The sequence below is a fragment of the Microtus ochrogaster genome, unplaced genomic scaffold, assembly GCF_000317375.1.
Source record: "Microtus ochrogaster isolate Prairie Vole_2 unplaced genomic scaffold, MicOch1.0 UNK2, whole genome shotgun sequence".
NCBI lineage: Eukaryota > Metazoa > Chordata > Mammalia > Rodentia > Cricetidae > Microtus > Microtus ochrogaster.
The window spans coordinates 4,524,502-4,536,877 of record NW_004949100.1 but is presented as its reverse complement, the minus strand read 5'-3'; the positions used below and the strand labels follow the sequence as shown (position 1 = coordinate 4,536,877).

At 35.9% G+C, this 12,376-nt stretch overlaps 1 non-coding gene across 1 annotated transcript; it reads left to right on the top strand.

Moving 5' to 3' along the window:
• Positions 1–9,475: 9,475 nt before the first annotated feature.
• Positions 9,476–9,582, top strand: LOC113458083. Its single transcript, XR_003378523.1, has one exon. It is a non-coding gene; the product is annotated as a U6 spliceosomal RNA (small nuclear RNA).
• The last annotated feature ends 2,794 nt before the right edge of the window (positions 9,583–12,376 follow it).

Genomic DNA, 12,376 nt, shown 5'->3' with positions numbered 1-12,376 from the left:
GTAGATACTGATCTTAACTTCAAATAAGTTTCTAATGTTTTACCTATGTCTACACAATTTTGAACCTCTAAAGAATAACCACATTTTATGTAGAATCTATTAAAAATCGGAAACGAGAGATGAGTAGATGTCTCAGTGGGTAAATTACTTGTTGGGCAAATGTGGAGAACTCTGTTCAGATGCTCAGAGCCAAAGCGGTTGTCAAGAGCAGCAGTTCACACCTTTTACTACAAGTTTTGGCAGTAGGAACAAGGTGAAAACACCAGAGCTTGTGGACAGTCCATGTATTCAAATCAGTCAGCTCATGGTTTTGGACCCCATCACAAAATATAAGATAAAGAAGCAAATAAAAGAACACTTTCTACATTCTACCTCTGGCCTCCAAACGTGGCCACATGAATGAGCACACACGTGCACGCACACAACGAACGCACCATGTGTACACACAGGGACACACAAGCCAGAATAGAATTGACCCACGAGAAGCAGATAGATGGAGTACAAATGCCTGTGTCCTAGTTCTATACATCACAGTTGGCAGGCTCTTATAGCTGATCAAATTTCCACCTACTGATCTGTCAAGACTATGAGTAGAGAGGACGCAGGTATTATTAGCCTCACTTAAGAAAAGAAGAAATTGAGGGTAAGAGAAGGCTGTTGGTTTGACTTCATCCCTGAGAGACCTGGGAATATCTGAGCACAGGTCTTCGGATTGCCTCCTATGAGATCTTTTCAAAGCGCTCTTCAGGTCTGGTCTCTCAGATCAGTCCTCACTCAGAAGCTTCTCAAACTGCACATTTCACACAAGGAGTTAGCAATAAGGTCTCTGCTTAGGCATGCTGTCACCAAATGTCTGATTGCTTCGCTCTCAGTAAAGAACTGATATAGGAACTAGGCAGCTCTGCCATCAGGAAAACTAAAGTCTCTGAACTTTTAAATTATTTCCTTTATTTTTTTGAGATTATAATACAATTACATCACTCTTTTGGTTTTCCTCCTCCAAACCATGTCATAAACCTTTTCTTTCTAACAATTTCATGACCTTATTTTCAGTGATTGTTGTTACATAAGTACATATACTCACAAAATATACATATATATATATATAAACTGAACTTTTTGATCTATCCTTGTATGCATACAAAATTAAAATTATGTTAATAAATAAACAGAAAACAACTGGTCAGGGAATAATAAGAACAACAGAAATTTTAATTAAGTGATGTGTTTGGAAGGTTGGGTACCGCTAATCTTTAAGGAAATGCTAAGGACAGTTTAGAAAAACATAAGCTAGTCAAAGTGACTGATACCCATGAAATTTTAAAGAAATATATAATGAAGTACATGTGAATGGCTAATGTGCTAATGTGAAACACTATATATATATATGTGTGTGTGTGTATATGTACACATATATACATAGAAATACACATATACGTGTATATATGAATGTATTAACACACACACGTGTGTGTGTGGTGTGTGTGTGTGTGTAGAGAAAGAGAGACTATATAATGATTGTGGTGGTTAGCTTCTGTCAACTGGATACAAACTATGTAGGAGAAAGTAACTTCAGTTAAGGGAATCCCTCATCAGACTGACCTTAACAAGAGCCTGTGGCATATTCCCTCAATTATTGATTAATGTCACAGGGTTCTTCCCAGTGTGGGAAATGCTACTCACAGGCAGCTGGTCCGGGGAGGTATTAAAAAAAAAAAAAAGGTAGGTTAATATGAGCCCTGAAAATGGGCTGGTAGGCAGCAATTCTTCAGGGTTTCTGATTCTTTTCTTGCTGAAATTCTTGCCCTGATTTCCTCAGGGATGAACCTACAAGTGTATGGTGAATTAAAGGCCTCACTCAAGTTTTCTCATTGTTTTTTGTTGGGAACAGTGAAGCCCCAGATCCTGAATTTCTTGTAATCCCCTGATCTGAGTGCCTACAGCTGCTCTGAGCACGAGACCTTCAGGAGTTCCTGATGGCAGGAGAGTGGTTTCTGGTGGGTTTGGCTGGGGCATGGCTATCTCTATATAATCTGCCCCTGAACACAATAAAGGGGGCATTCTTGGGGAATTCAAGGATGACCCATGTCGCTGTCTCTCTGTCTGTGTATTTTAACCTCCAGCCCCTTGCCCGAAGCTCGGTAACTGGGTGCCAGCGCACAGAGCACAGACACGGGGTGCGGTGAGCGGCACTCATGCAAGAAACTCACTACATCTTTCTAATTTACAAAATTGTCTATGCTTAGCTCAATGATTTTTTATTGATGATATTAAAATAATATAATCCTTAAAAAAAGTAAGATAATTTTAACAATATTCATCATCCAGACTTGCAAAACGCACCAATATACATAACTAAACACAAATCAAAAGGACCATGTGAGAAGCCATGAAAACAGTGGATGGAGATTATTATTTTCGGCAAATAGGTTAGGATTACTAAATATTAATAAAACAAAATGTGTAACACCAAAGGTAGAGAAAAATAAAAAATAAACCAACACTAACATTCATTAATGAGGAACATCTTCACTATAAGTAAAGGTGAATTATAAGTATTTTCTGTAAGTATAATATTATTACAATATACTTTTCTTATGGATCAATTATTTTAAACAATTAAGACACTATTTCATGAAACATTTAAGGAAAGAAATAGTTCCATTTTATTGAAAGTTATATCAACTTTATCTTGTTTTAAGTATGTGACTTCAGTGACAAGCAGGTATTTTTATGGAAATCTGAAACACTTCAACACACTTGAGTTTAGTTCTGCAAGGCCCACACCTAAGCTAATGTCAAGTAATGACTTCCGGATGCCTTTCCTTATTTGCATCAAGTTATTGATATGTCAGGTATTTCTTGAATACTGATGTGTCAATCAAAGCCTTTATCTTGAATATAATATCTAACTTCCACAAGTATAGAAAGCTGACCATTTATCTAAGAGAGTCTCAGGTCTGCAAGCATAGCCTGTCTTGGACTACATTCTTTCCTTAATATATAACTCATGTCTTTGGAGTTGTCAGGTAATTTGAAAGGAAACGTATCACCGTATATCTTTTTCATTCAAATTACATTGTCCATCTTCTCACTATTCCTGTCTGTACTTTCCTGTTATCTCCTGAAACTCTCTTGGCATAGAAAATTAACCAGCCCCAAACCATGCAGTTACCCTATCATGGATATTCGAATATGAATCTAAAATATCACACCAATTTTCATAGCTTGGCATATTATGTGAGTATACAAACAATTTAACTGTCCTGTACATTAGCTAGAAGGACATCCTTATTTGGTTAAAAAAATGTTTGTATTTTTAACGAATGGAAGCAGACTATAGTATGGAAGTTCTTTCTGGGTTGATAAAGAAGGAGGGTTTCATTAGATAGAGATAGAAGCAGAGTTTCCTAAACACTAAGCTGTGGTGTTTATTAGGTCAGAAGTGAATTCCTAGGGAAACAGGCTACAGTGCTTTATGTTTTCCAATAGCAAAGCCTAAGATGCGTAGGAATCCAAGTACCTGTGTGTGTTTAATAAAGCCATCCTATTTTGAATTGAAAAGTGTTACTTGGTAAAGAAGGAAGAGCTAGAGACATACAAACAGTGCACGTGCTTGGTTTAGATTCAGATACGTTTTCAAGTGGTCATTACCTATAGTTTTCTTGATTGTTCAAAAGGAATTTTGCTTTAAAAGAGAAACTTTTTACGGTAGGACATTTTACAGTTAATAGCATAGGTTTGATAGCCACTTCAGTCGAGAGTTATTAGTATAAACAGAAAGTCTACTTATTTTGCCTGTACCTTTGACTCTTCTGTTATGTAACAGAATTCATGAAACACAACACATACCCACACGTACACACACTCACAGAGACATAGAGATACACATACAGTTCCATAAAAACACACACACAACGGCAAAAACACACACATAGAAACGCACAAACACACATGCTGATACACACAAACATGTGCACATACAAAACACACATGCTGACACACACAAAAATGTGCACATACAAATCTAAACAAAACACACATGCTGACACACACAAACATGTGCACATACAAGTCTAAACAAAACACACATGCTGACACACACAAACATGTGCACATACAAAGCTAAACAAATCACACATGCTGACACACACAAACATGTGCACATACAAATCTAAACAAAATACACATGCCGACACACACACAAACATGTGCACATACAAATCTAAACAAAACACACATGCTGACACACACAAGCATAACTAACACACACACTGTGACTTTGGGAAATCGCAAAGAAGAATACTATTTTGTTGGCTGGAGTTAGGAATTTCCATAAAAACATAGAGAAATTAGGAATGCAATGGTGTTGATTCAATCTGTGTGTAGAGGCAAGGATGAAATAAAGGATGAAAAGACCAAGTTCTTTGCTCTAGAAATCTTTCTGTAAGCTATATAATTATTTTCCTCTGCATTCAAACAAATTTTAAAAAAAAACACCAAAATCTTAATTAGTGTGGTATATATGTTATGGCAGGAGTACGTCTGAAATGTTATAGAATATAAGACATTTAAATCTCTTAAAGGCTAATTAATCTAGAAAGGAGTTTTCAGAAGTAAAATATTCTAGAACGCTTGACTTTTTTGATAAGATTAATGCTTTTTGTTTGTTTTCTCCTATTTATTAGAAATTTCAACGGACATGGCTTCCAAGTAATGTAAGTTTACACAGCATTTTCTCTAAGTATTTTTAATTTATTGGTTAAACTTAGGGGATACTTATAAATTATCTATTCAATATGTGCATATAAATGAAAGAGAATGTTGAATAAAGAGATATTGGCTTCCTGTAATGACATAGTTACACATTAGTTGCAGAGTTCTTTGTGTCTTTTACCAATGATTTACATACTGTGTCCATCCTATTTAAATCATACATACTTCTTAAGAGAAAGATTTTAGATATGGAACATATTTATTTTCAAACACCACCATATTTTTCAAGTGTTATATATTTTAAAATTGACTATTGCTGTTTGATAAATTGAATAGCAAATAAAACATAAACATTAAGTAGAAAGGAGACAGGCACCTATAATCTATGGAAAGAGCAACACTGTCCTCTAGTGGCAGAAATGCATAATTTCAGGAATGGGTGGCACTCCAAGATGATTGTATGTATTTAGTAGTTTTCTCAGTTCTCAAACAGAAAGATTAATTTGTGGGATATAATCATTCCTCTAAGTCAGAATCTCATTATCTTCTACATAATATTAAGCATCTGGTAAGCAAAATCCATAATTTATATGTTGTATATAATTTTTCTATTATAGTTTTTACAAACAACAACAAGATTATTTGTTTCACAACGTATGTTGTGTTGGAGATGACATAGCATATTTTTTAACTTCAAGTCATGCTTAAGATAATATTGGGTTCTAAGAGACTCCTGATTTATGTGCAGGGTACTTGGTAAGGTATCTACCATCTCTCTCTGTACTTGATTCTGGTGGTTTCACACACACACACACACACACACACACACACACACACACACAAAGGTAAAAGTTTAAAACAACAAAGAGGCATATCTTAACCTCACAAAATCGTTTCTATTCACTATTCTAGGGCAATGGCTACCAGTTCACAAACATAATCCCAGATATGAGTTCAAAGAAATTATTCTCAGGTATATGACTCTAAATAATTCTTTCACAATAGCAAACAATCTAAATGAGACACATGAAAGACACTCGTAGAGTATGTATTGTGAAACATTACATACATTTTCCTTGCTGTTATTTGATTCATTTTGTTTGCTTGTGAAAGCAGACCTTGTTGTGCCGTATGAGCTGGCCCTGAACTTCGCATAATCTTCAGGTTCTCCTTCTTCAGGCCCGCATTAACAGGAATGCAACCTGAAGTGTCGGAGATTCTCCAAAATTCTTAGAGAACTTTTGAATATCGTAGAACAGATAAGTAAGTAAAGCTAGTATGGCAAAATGTATGTACACTTCAAAATTTAAGTATATATGATTTTATATATAATTTAAGCTTTTTTTTTTTTTTACAGTCTAAAAGTCATTTAATATGAACCTGAAGTTAACCGACACAGAAATGTCGGGATGTGCTGTTTCTGATTAGGGCACTGCTCAATTCTTTTTAAAAATTATCTCTTTTTTTTTTTTTGAGATTATAGTGTAAGATATCTTCTGCCTCCCTTTCTTTCCTGCAAACTCTCCCTAACCATACTCCCTCATGCTATTTTTGAGATTCCTGGACTTTAAAAAAAATCAGTTGCTGTTACACTCACATATGTGTATGTATATACATATATATTCTTAAATACAACCCGCTCAGTCTGTATAATGTTACTGACATGTATTTTTAAGGTTGGCCATTTGGTGTTGTACAACCACTGGTGTTTTTTTTATTTTTTATTTATTAATTTTTTTTTGAGGGGGGACACTTAGCTCTTTCACTCAAAGCATTCCCTAATTGCTTGTAGTTATAATTCACTCTATCTCTGTCTTTCAGCTCTACTTTTCCTTCACTCTTGCTAACCTGACGATCTCCACACTTATTGTCTCTTTTTCTTTCTGGTAAACTAATATTTGAGACATATATACATTTCAAGACACTAGTATACTTGTGTATAGCTAAGCGCTTTGCTTCTTAGATCCTAAATTGCTTACAGATTTTAGTACTATCTAAGTCATATTTTTGATCTTCAAGAGTGAGGACTTTAATTACTTTTAATAGCTACTGAAATGATTGGTCGTATCTTTTTAGACTATCACCACTGAGAGAAAGTGGTTATAAACTTCCAAAACTTTTGAAAGGTGTTTATTCATTCGTTTTAATGCCTGCATGGCTCTCTTTATAATGAGTTTCTTTTAGAAACACATGTTTCTAGCTGGGCAAGTGGTTGCACACACTTTTAATCCCAGCACTCTGGAGGCAGAGGTGGGTAGATCTCTGTGAGTTCAAGGCCTGCACAGCTAGTTCCAGGACAGCTAGGACTGTTACACAGGGAAGCCATGTCTCAAATAGAAAGAAAGAAAGAAAGAAAGAAAGAAAGAAAGAAAGAAAGAAAGAAAGAAAGGAAGGAAGGAAGGAAGGAAGGAAGGAAGGAAGGAAGGAAGGAAGAAGTCTATACAAACATATTTACATTTACGTACCAATCACATTGCAAGGCATATGCAACAAAAGATAATTTTCCAAGTTCTGTGGTGAATCAGGTGAGAGGATCAGATATCCAACAGGTTTGTCTTCATTGAATCAATATATTCTCACAAAATGTTTTCAACATCAACAAATGTTAGCAAACTAGACTTACTGTATGCTGACGACAATCCTCCTCTGTCCTTGACTAACAGAACACTTAGTTTCAAATGTGGTAAATCTAATCACCCTGAAAATCATTTTCGTGTGGGCCTACATGAATGTGTCATACCTGTTCTTTTGGTTGAAATAAATAAATTTGTTTTATGGGGGGAATTCTGGAAAATGCTGTAAACTTCACCCAGAAGATGGAAAAGTTTTAAAGGGAGAGCTTCTGGAAATTTTTGAATTATTCAGTTTATAAAAGTTCTTTTCCACTCAGCCACACAAGTTCTTCTAGTCCAATGTGCCATATCCTTAATATCTAACAAAGAGAAAACCTATTTACCACCTCCTAATTTACACTTAAAATGAGATAGAGTTGAATCTCTTCTGAATTTAATAATAAACAGTATTGTGGCATGTTTAAAAAGGCTTTATAACATTTAAAATCTAGGAGTGTACACAATTAATATTTCTATAACCCTGACTATGAAAACAGTGGTATATTGAACAAGAACAATCTGGCAACTCATATTAATTGATAGTTCTAACAGTCTTCTCCAGGGCCTCATTGGTAGGTTCTACCACCTTTCAGGGCATTGTGATTAAATACATGCTGTCCTTTTATCTTAATGATAAAAGGTTAAGGAAGGATAGAGACTACCAATGCAATTGTTGCTTCCAACATGTATAAGAACTTTTATCTCTTTCTATAGTTGGATTTTCATTTACTTTTTTATATTTCTATTTCTACACTTTTTCTCTGCTCCCCTCCCTGCCTCTCTTCTCCCCTTCAACACTCCCCCAAGGTCCCCATGCTCCCAATTTACTCAAGAGATCTTGTCTTTTTCTACTTCCCATGTAGATTAGATCTATTTATGTCTCTCTTAGGGTCCTCATTGTTGTCTAAGTTCTCTGGAACTGTGATTCATATACTTCTTTAAGAATATTATTTGTTTATTTTTTGGTCATGTAAGAATTGGAATTTTATATTAAATTAAACAAATTTTAAGAAGTTTATTTTAAAAGATTTTTAAAAATCCTCATATTTAAAATTTTACATAGTCTTCATTAATTATAATACTAAATAAGGTGCCTCCTGTTAGATTCCTTTGAAATGCGTGCTCATTTTTAAGACCATTGATGTTTACACAAACTGTGAAGAGTCACAGCCTTTCCTGAGCAGCTAAATTCAATAGTTCTTAAACACGGTTCACTGAGTTCATCAAGAAAACACATGTTGCACCTGAAACAACAATGTATTTTCATCACTGAAGCACAAACTCTGTCCCGAAGAACACTTACTCTCTAAGCCCGAGAAGCTCAATTCGAGACCCCAACACTCAAGTGTTTGACCTCAGCTCCATGATCCTGGAATCTCAATACTCAGAGCAGAGAGAGGTAGATTTTGAGAGGGGCTTTCTCCTCGGCTAGCCTGTCTAAAATGATGACAGCTTTACTTCCAGTGGGAAATTCTGTCTCAAGACAATAAGGGAGACAATAGGTAGAATCATATTAGATGTCTTACTCTGGCTTCTACCTGCCACACTTGGCACAAATCCACCAAACTTATATACATATATGTGCAACACATATATGCATTTTACAGTTGATTTTCTCTTTTTGCATGTGTGTGTGTGTGTGTGTGTGTGTGTGTGTGTGTGTGTTCATTTTTGGTTTTTTGAAATAGGGTTTCTTTGTGTAGCTTTGGAACCTCTCCTGGCACTTGCTCTCTAGACCAGGCTGCCCTTGCACTCACAGTACTAGTATTAAAGGTGTGTGCCACCAACACCTGGCTGATTTTCTCATGTTAAAATAGGGCCAGTACAGAGATGGCTCAATGGCTGAATATCCATTGTTTTAGCAGAGGTTCCAAACTAATTTCTTAGGACCCACTTGGTGAGTCACACTGTTTTCTACTTCCAGTGGCAGGGTATTGATCAGCTTCTTGGCTTCCAAGTGAACCAAGTACACAGATTGAACACATGAATATATTTAGCCCAAACAAACAGCAAAAAACCCCATTTTGTACACAAATAAAAAAGACAGATTGCTTTAAATTCTTGAAATTGCATATATCCCCTCAAGTACTACTCATTATGATATTTTCTTTTTAAAGATTTGGTCTGCTTTAAAGTTGTATGCATTCGTGCTTGCTTCGGCAGCACATATACTAAAATTGGAACGATACAGAGAAGATGGGCATGGCCCCTGCGCAAGGATGACACACAAATTTGTGAAGCGTTGCATATTTTTAATTAAAAAAAAGTTGCATGCATTCACCAATGTGAATCTGCTTGGCTTGAAAGGATGTGTCAGAGGGTATGCTCATGGAAGTCCTCAGGTGACTTAAGCCTGTCCGAATGTCAAAGGCTGGTGGCTTATGGAGTCAGCCTGGCATTGTCCTCCTTCAGTCTGTGAAACAAGTAGGTGGTGACGAGTATGTCATAGAAAAAAATACCTCATGTTATAGTCCCACAACCATTGTGGTGATTTACATCTAGAAAGAGAATTTTCAAAGAGAATTTTGATCAGTTACTTTAGAGATAAACATAAATATGCTTTGCTGTTTAAGGAAAAAAAATAAAGAGCTTGCAAAATGTTGTCACTCCTGATGATGTCAATATTTCCAAACCCGAAGAACAAATGGCTCTACTAAATGCTGACTTTAGTCCTTAGTAGAATGTGCAGCTTCATGTCTCCATGGGGGCTCTGGAGAATGACAGGTCAGGCGATAAATATCAAGAAAATCCTTCACTTATGTATCCAATTACAGTTTCATTCAACCACTCCCCCAGAGATTGTACACACCTGTGTGTGCATGTGTCCGTGCATTCCTGTCTCCCTGAGTCTTCTCAGTACTTCCTGTATGTTCGTGGGTATATGGCTATCTACTGAGGCATTGGTAGCCTCACAAGGTCTCCCTCCTTGAATAGAAATGCATATTTGTCTCCTAGCTATTGCCAATTACTCCTCAACTATAATGGTAATATCCTGACCATCTCGCATTCCATTGATGGGACTTTGCTTGGCCTGATCTTGAACAGGTCTTGTGTATGCTCAAAGAACTGCTGAGAGAGCATCTATGTAACTGTATGTAGGAGTATGAGGCTGATGCCCCACTTAGGGCCAAACCCTCTTCTGTATCCTGTACGTCAAGGAACATAGAGATATCAGGTAGGCCCCCAACTTGATAGCATTCATAGTCATGGGTGGGGGGAGTGCTATGAATATTACTGAAGGAGAAAAGCAACCATCAGTAGTAGTTACTCTTCTTTCTCAGAACAGCCAGCCTTTCTCTGCAAGGTGGAAAGGAGCCTAAGCAAATGAGCGGGCTGGGACATCCTGTCAGTCGCAGACACAGCTCTCCCAGGTGACAGTTAAGTGTTACAACTCATCGTCATTCCAGAAAGAGAAGGAAATATAAAAATGGGGACAGAAGATAGAACATCACCTAACTTTCATTAAGAGGCATGCCTCTCTTAAAGACTTCATATGTTGCAATAGGATCCTATACCAAAGATCTCCGTATTCAGTCTTATGTAGTCCTATGCCGAGTATGTAGCAGGGGAAGCTTCTAGCAATGATCTATGCTAAGAGTCAAGCTAAAGATAAACCAGTCATCTGGCTTTGAAACAGTTTTCAGATAAGGTTAGTCTTCTGGTCCCAGGGATATTCTCCGGCTAAGAACAGGTCAAGAACAGAAAGTTGCACTGGAGAGGAAATCTCCCTGTTTCAGAACTTTGAAAAAAAGCTACCAGGCCATGATAGACTGAGACTTCTGATGAGCAAGGCCTTCCAACAGTTAATCTCACCTGAATGGGAAATTTTTCTTAAATTTTTATTATGTGTTATTCCATTTATTGTGTGATTAGCATCCAATTCTATTAAGTTTCTATAGATTCCTCTGATAATTATCATTATATAAAGACAGGTAATTTTTAACCATATACTCTTTTTCTCATCTTTTTCTATGCATCCTATTTCTCATTCACAAATTTAAGAGTATAAAATCACAGAGACAACTTTATTTTAGTTTCTGGAGTGATTTTCTGATCCTAGTAGATAATAAGCACACAGTGTTGAATCTAACTTTTATAGATTAATTCAGGGTACCAAAAACCAGAGTTCATGATTCTTTTATATTTGTATCCCTTCTAAACCAATATGCTTGAAATATCTAACTAGGATATATATTTAATTTCTGTAACCCCAGGTCAGGTTTTGCCTTAATGTAGATGGAAAATTGCATAACCTTTTAAGATAGAGAGCAAACCAATTAATTTGCAAATCCACAGCCAATACAAATATAGACGTTTTAAGTATTGAGTTTGATTTTGCGACTAGATAAGAGGTCATAAGGCTTACCACTGGTTAAATATAATTACAGTAGCATTATTTTTGGAAAACATCTTACTGAAAGCATCATATATTTTGATAATTAAAGGGACACAGGAGGAGCAAACTCTTACTAAACAGCCATTGTTGAGTAAAACACACAGTCCAAGCTATTGAACAAAGACATGGTACTTGCACGCATGCAGCATAGATACATATTAACTTCAAGTAATTTTTTTCACAAAGGAAACTTTTAACTAAGTTCAAATAAAGGCATTATTTGTTGAATGTTTCAAATCACTAGAGCTCTTTAGGGTGGAAATTTGATGTACACTTTATCATGCACCAATATGTGATCCAGGAACTTGAACACTCCTAGACCTCCTATTGAATCAGTTTTCTCTTCTATGATTTCAGAATGATACACATACACACACACATTACCACACAATTCCTATATGCATATATACACATGTATATCTACAGATAGTAGTTCATTAAAATATGCAAATGTGTATGCACATATATGCATACTTATGTGCATATATCAAATTTACAGTTATATACAGTTATAGACACATGTATACATATATGAATGTGCATGCACAAATACATACATATATAAATGGACAAACACGAATACCTATTACAGATGGATGATAAATAAATAGATAGATGATAGATAGATAGATAGATAGATATAGATAGATAT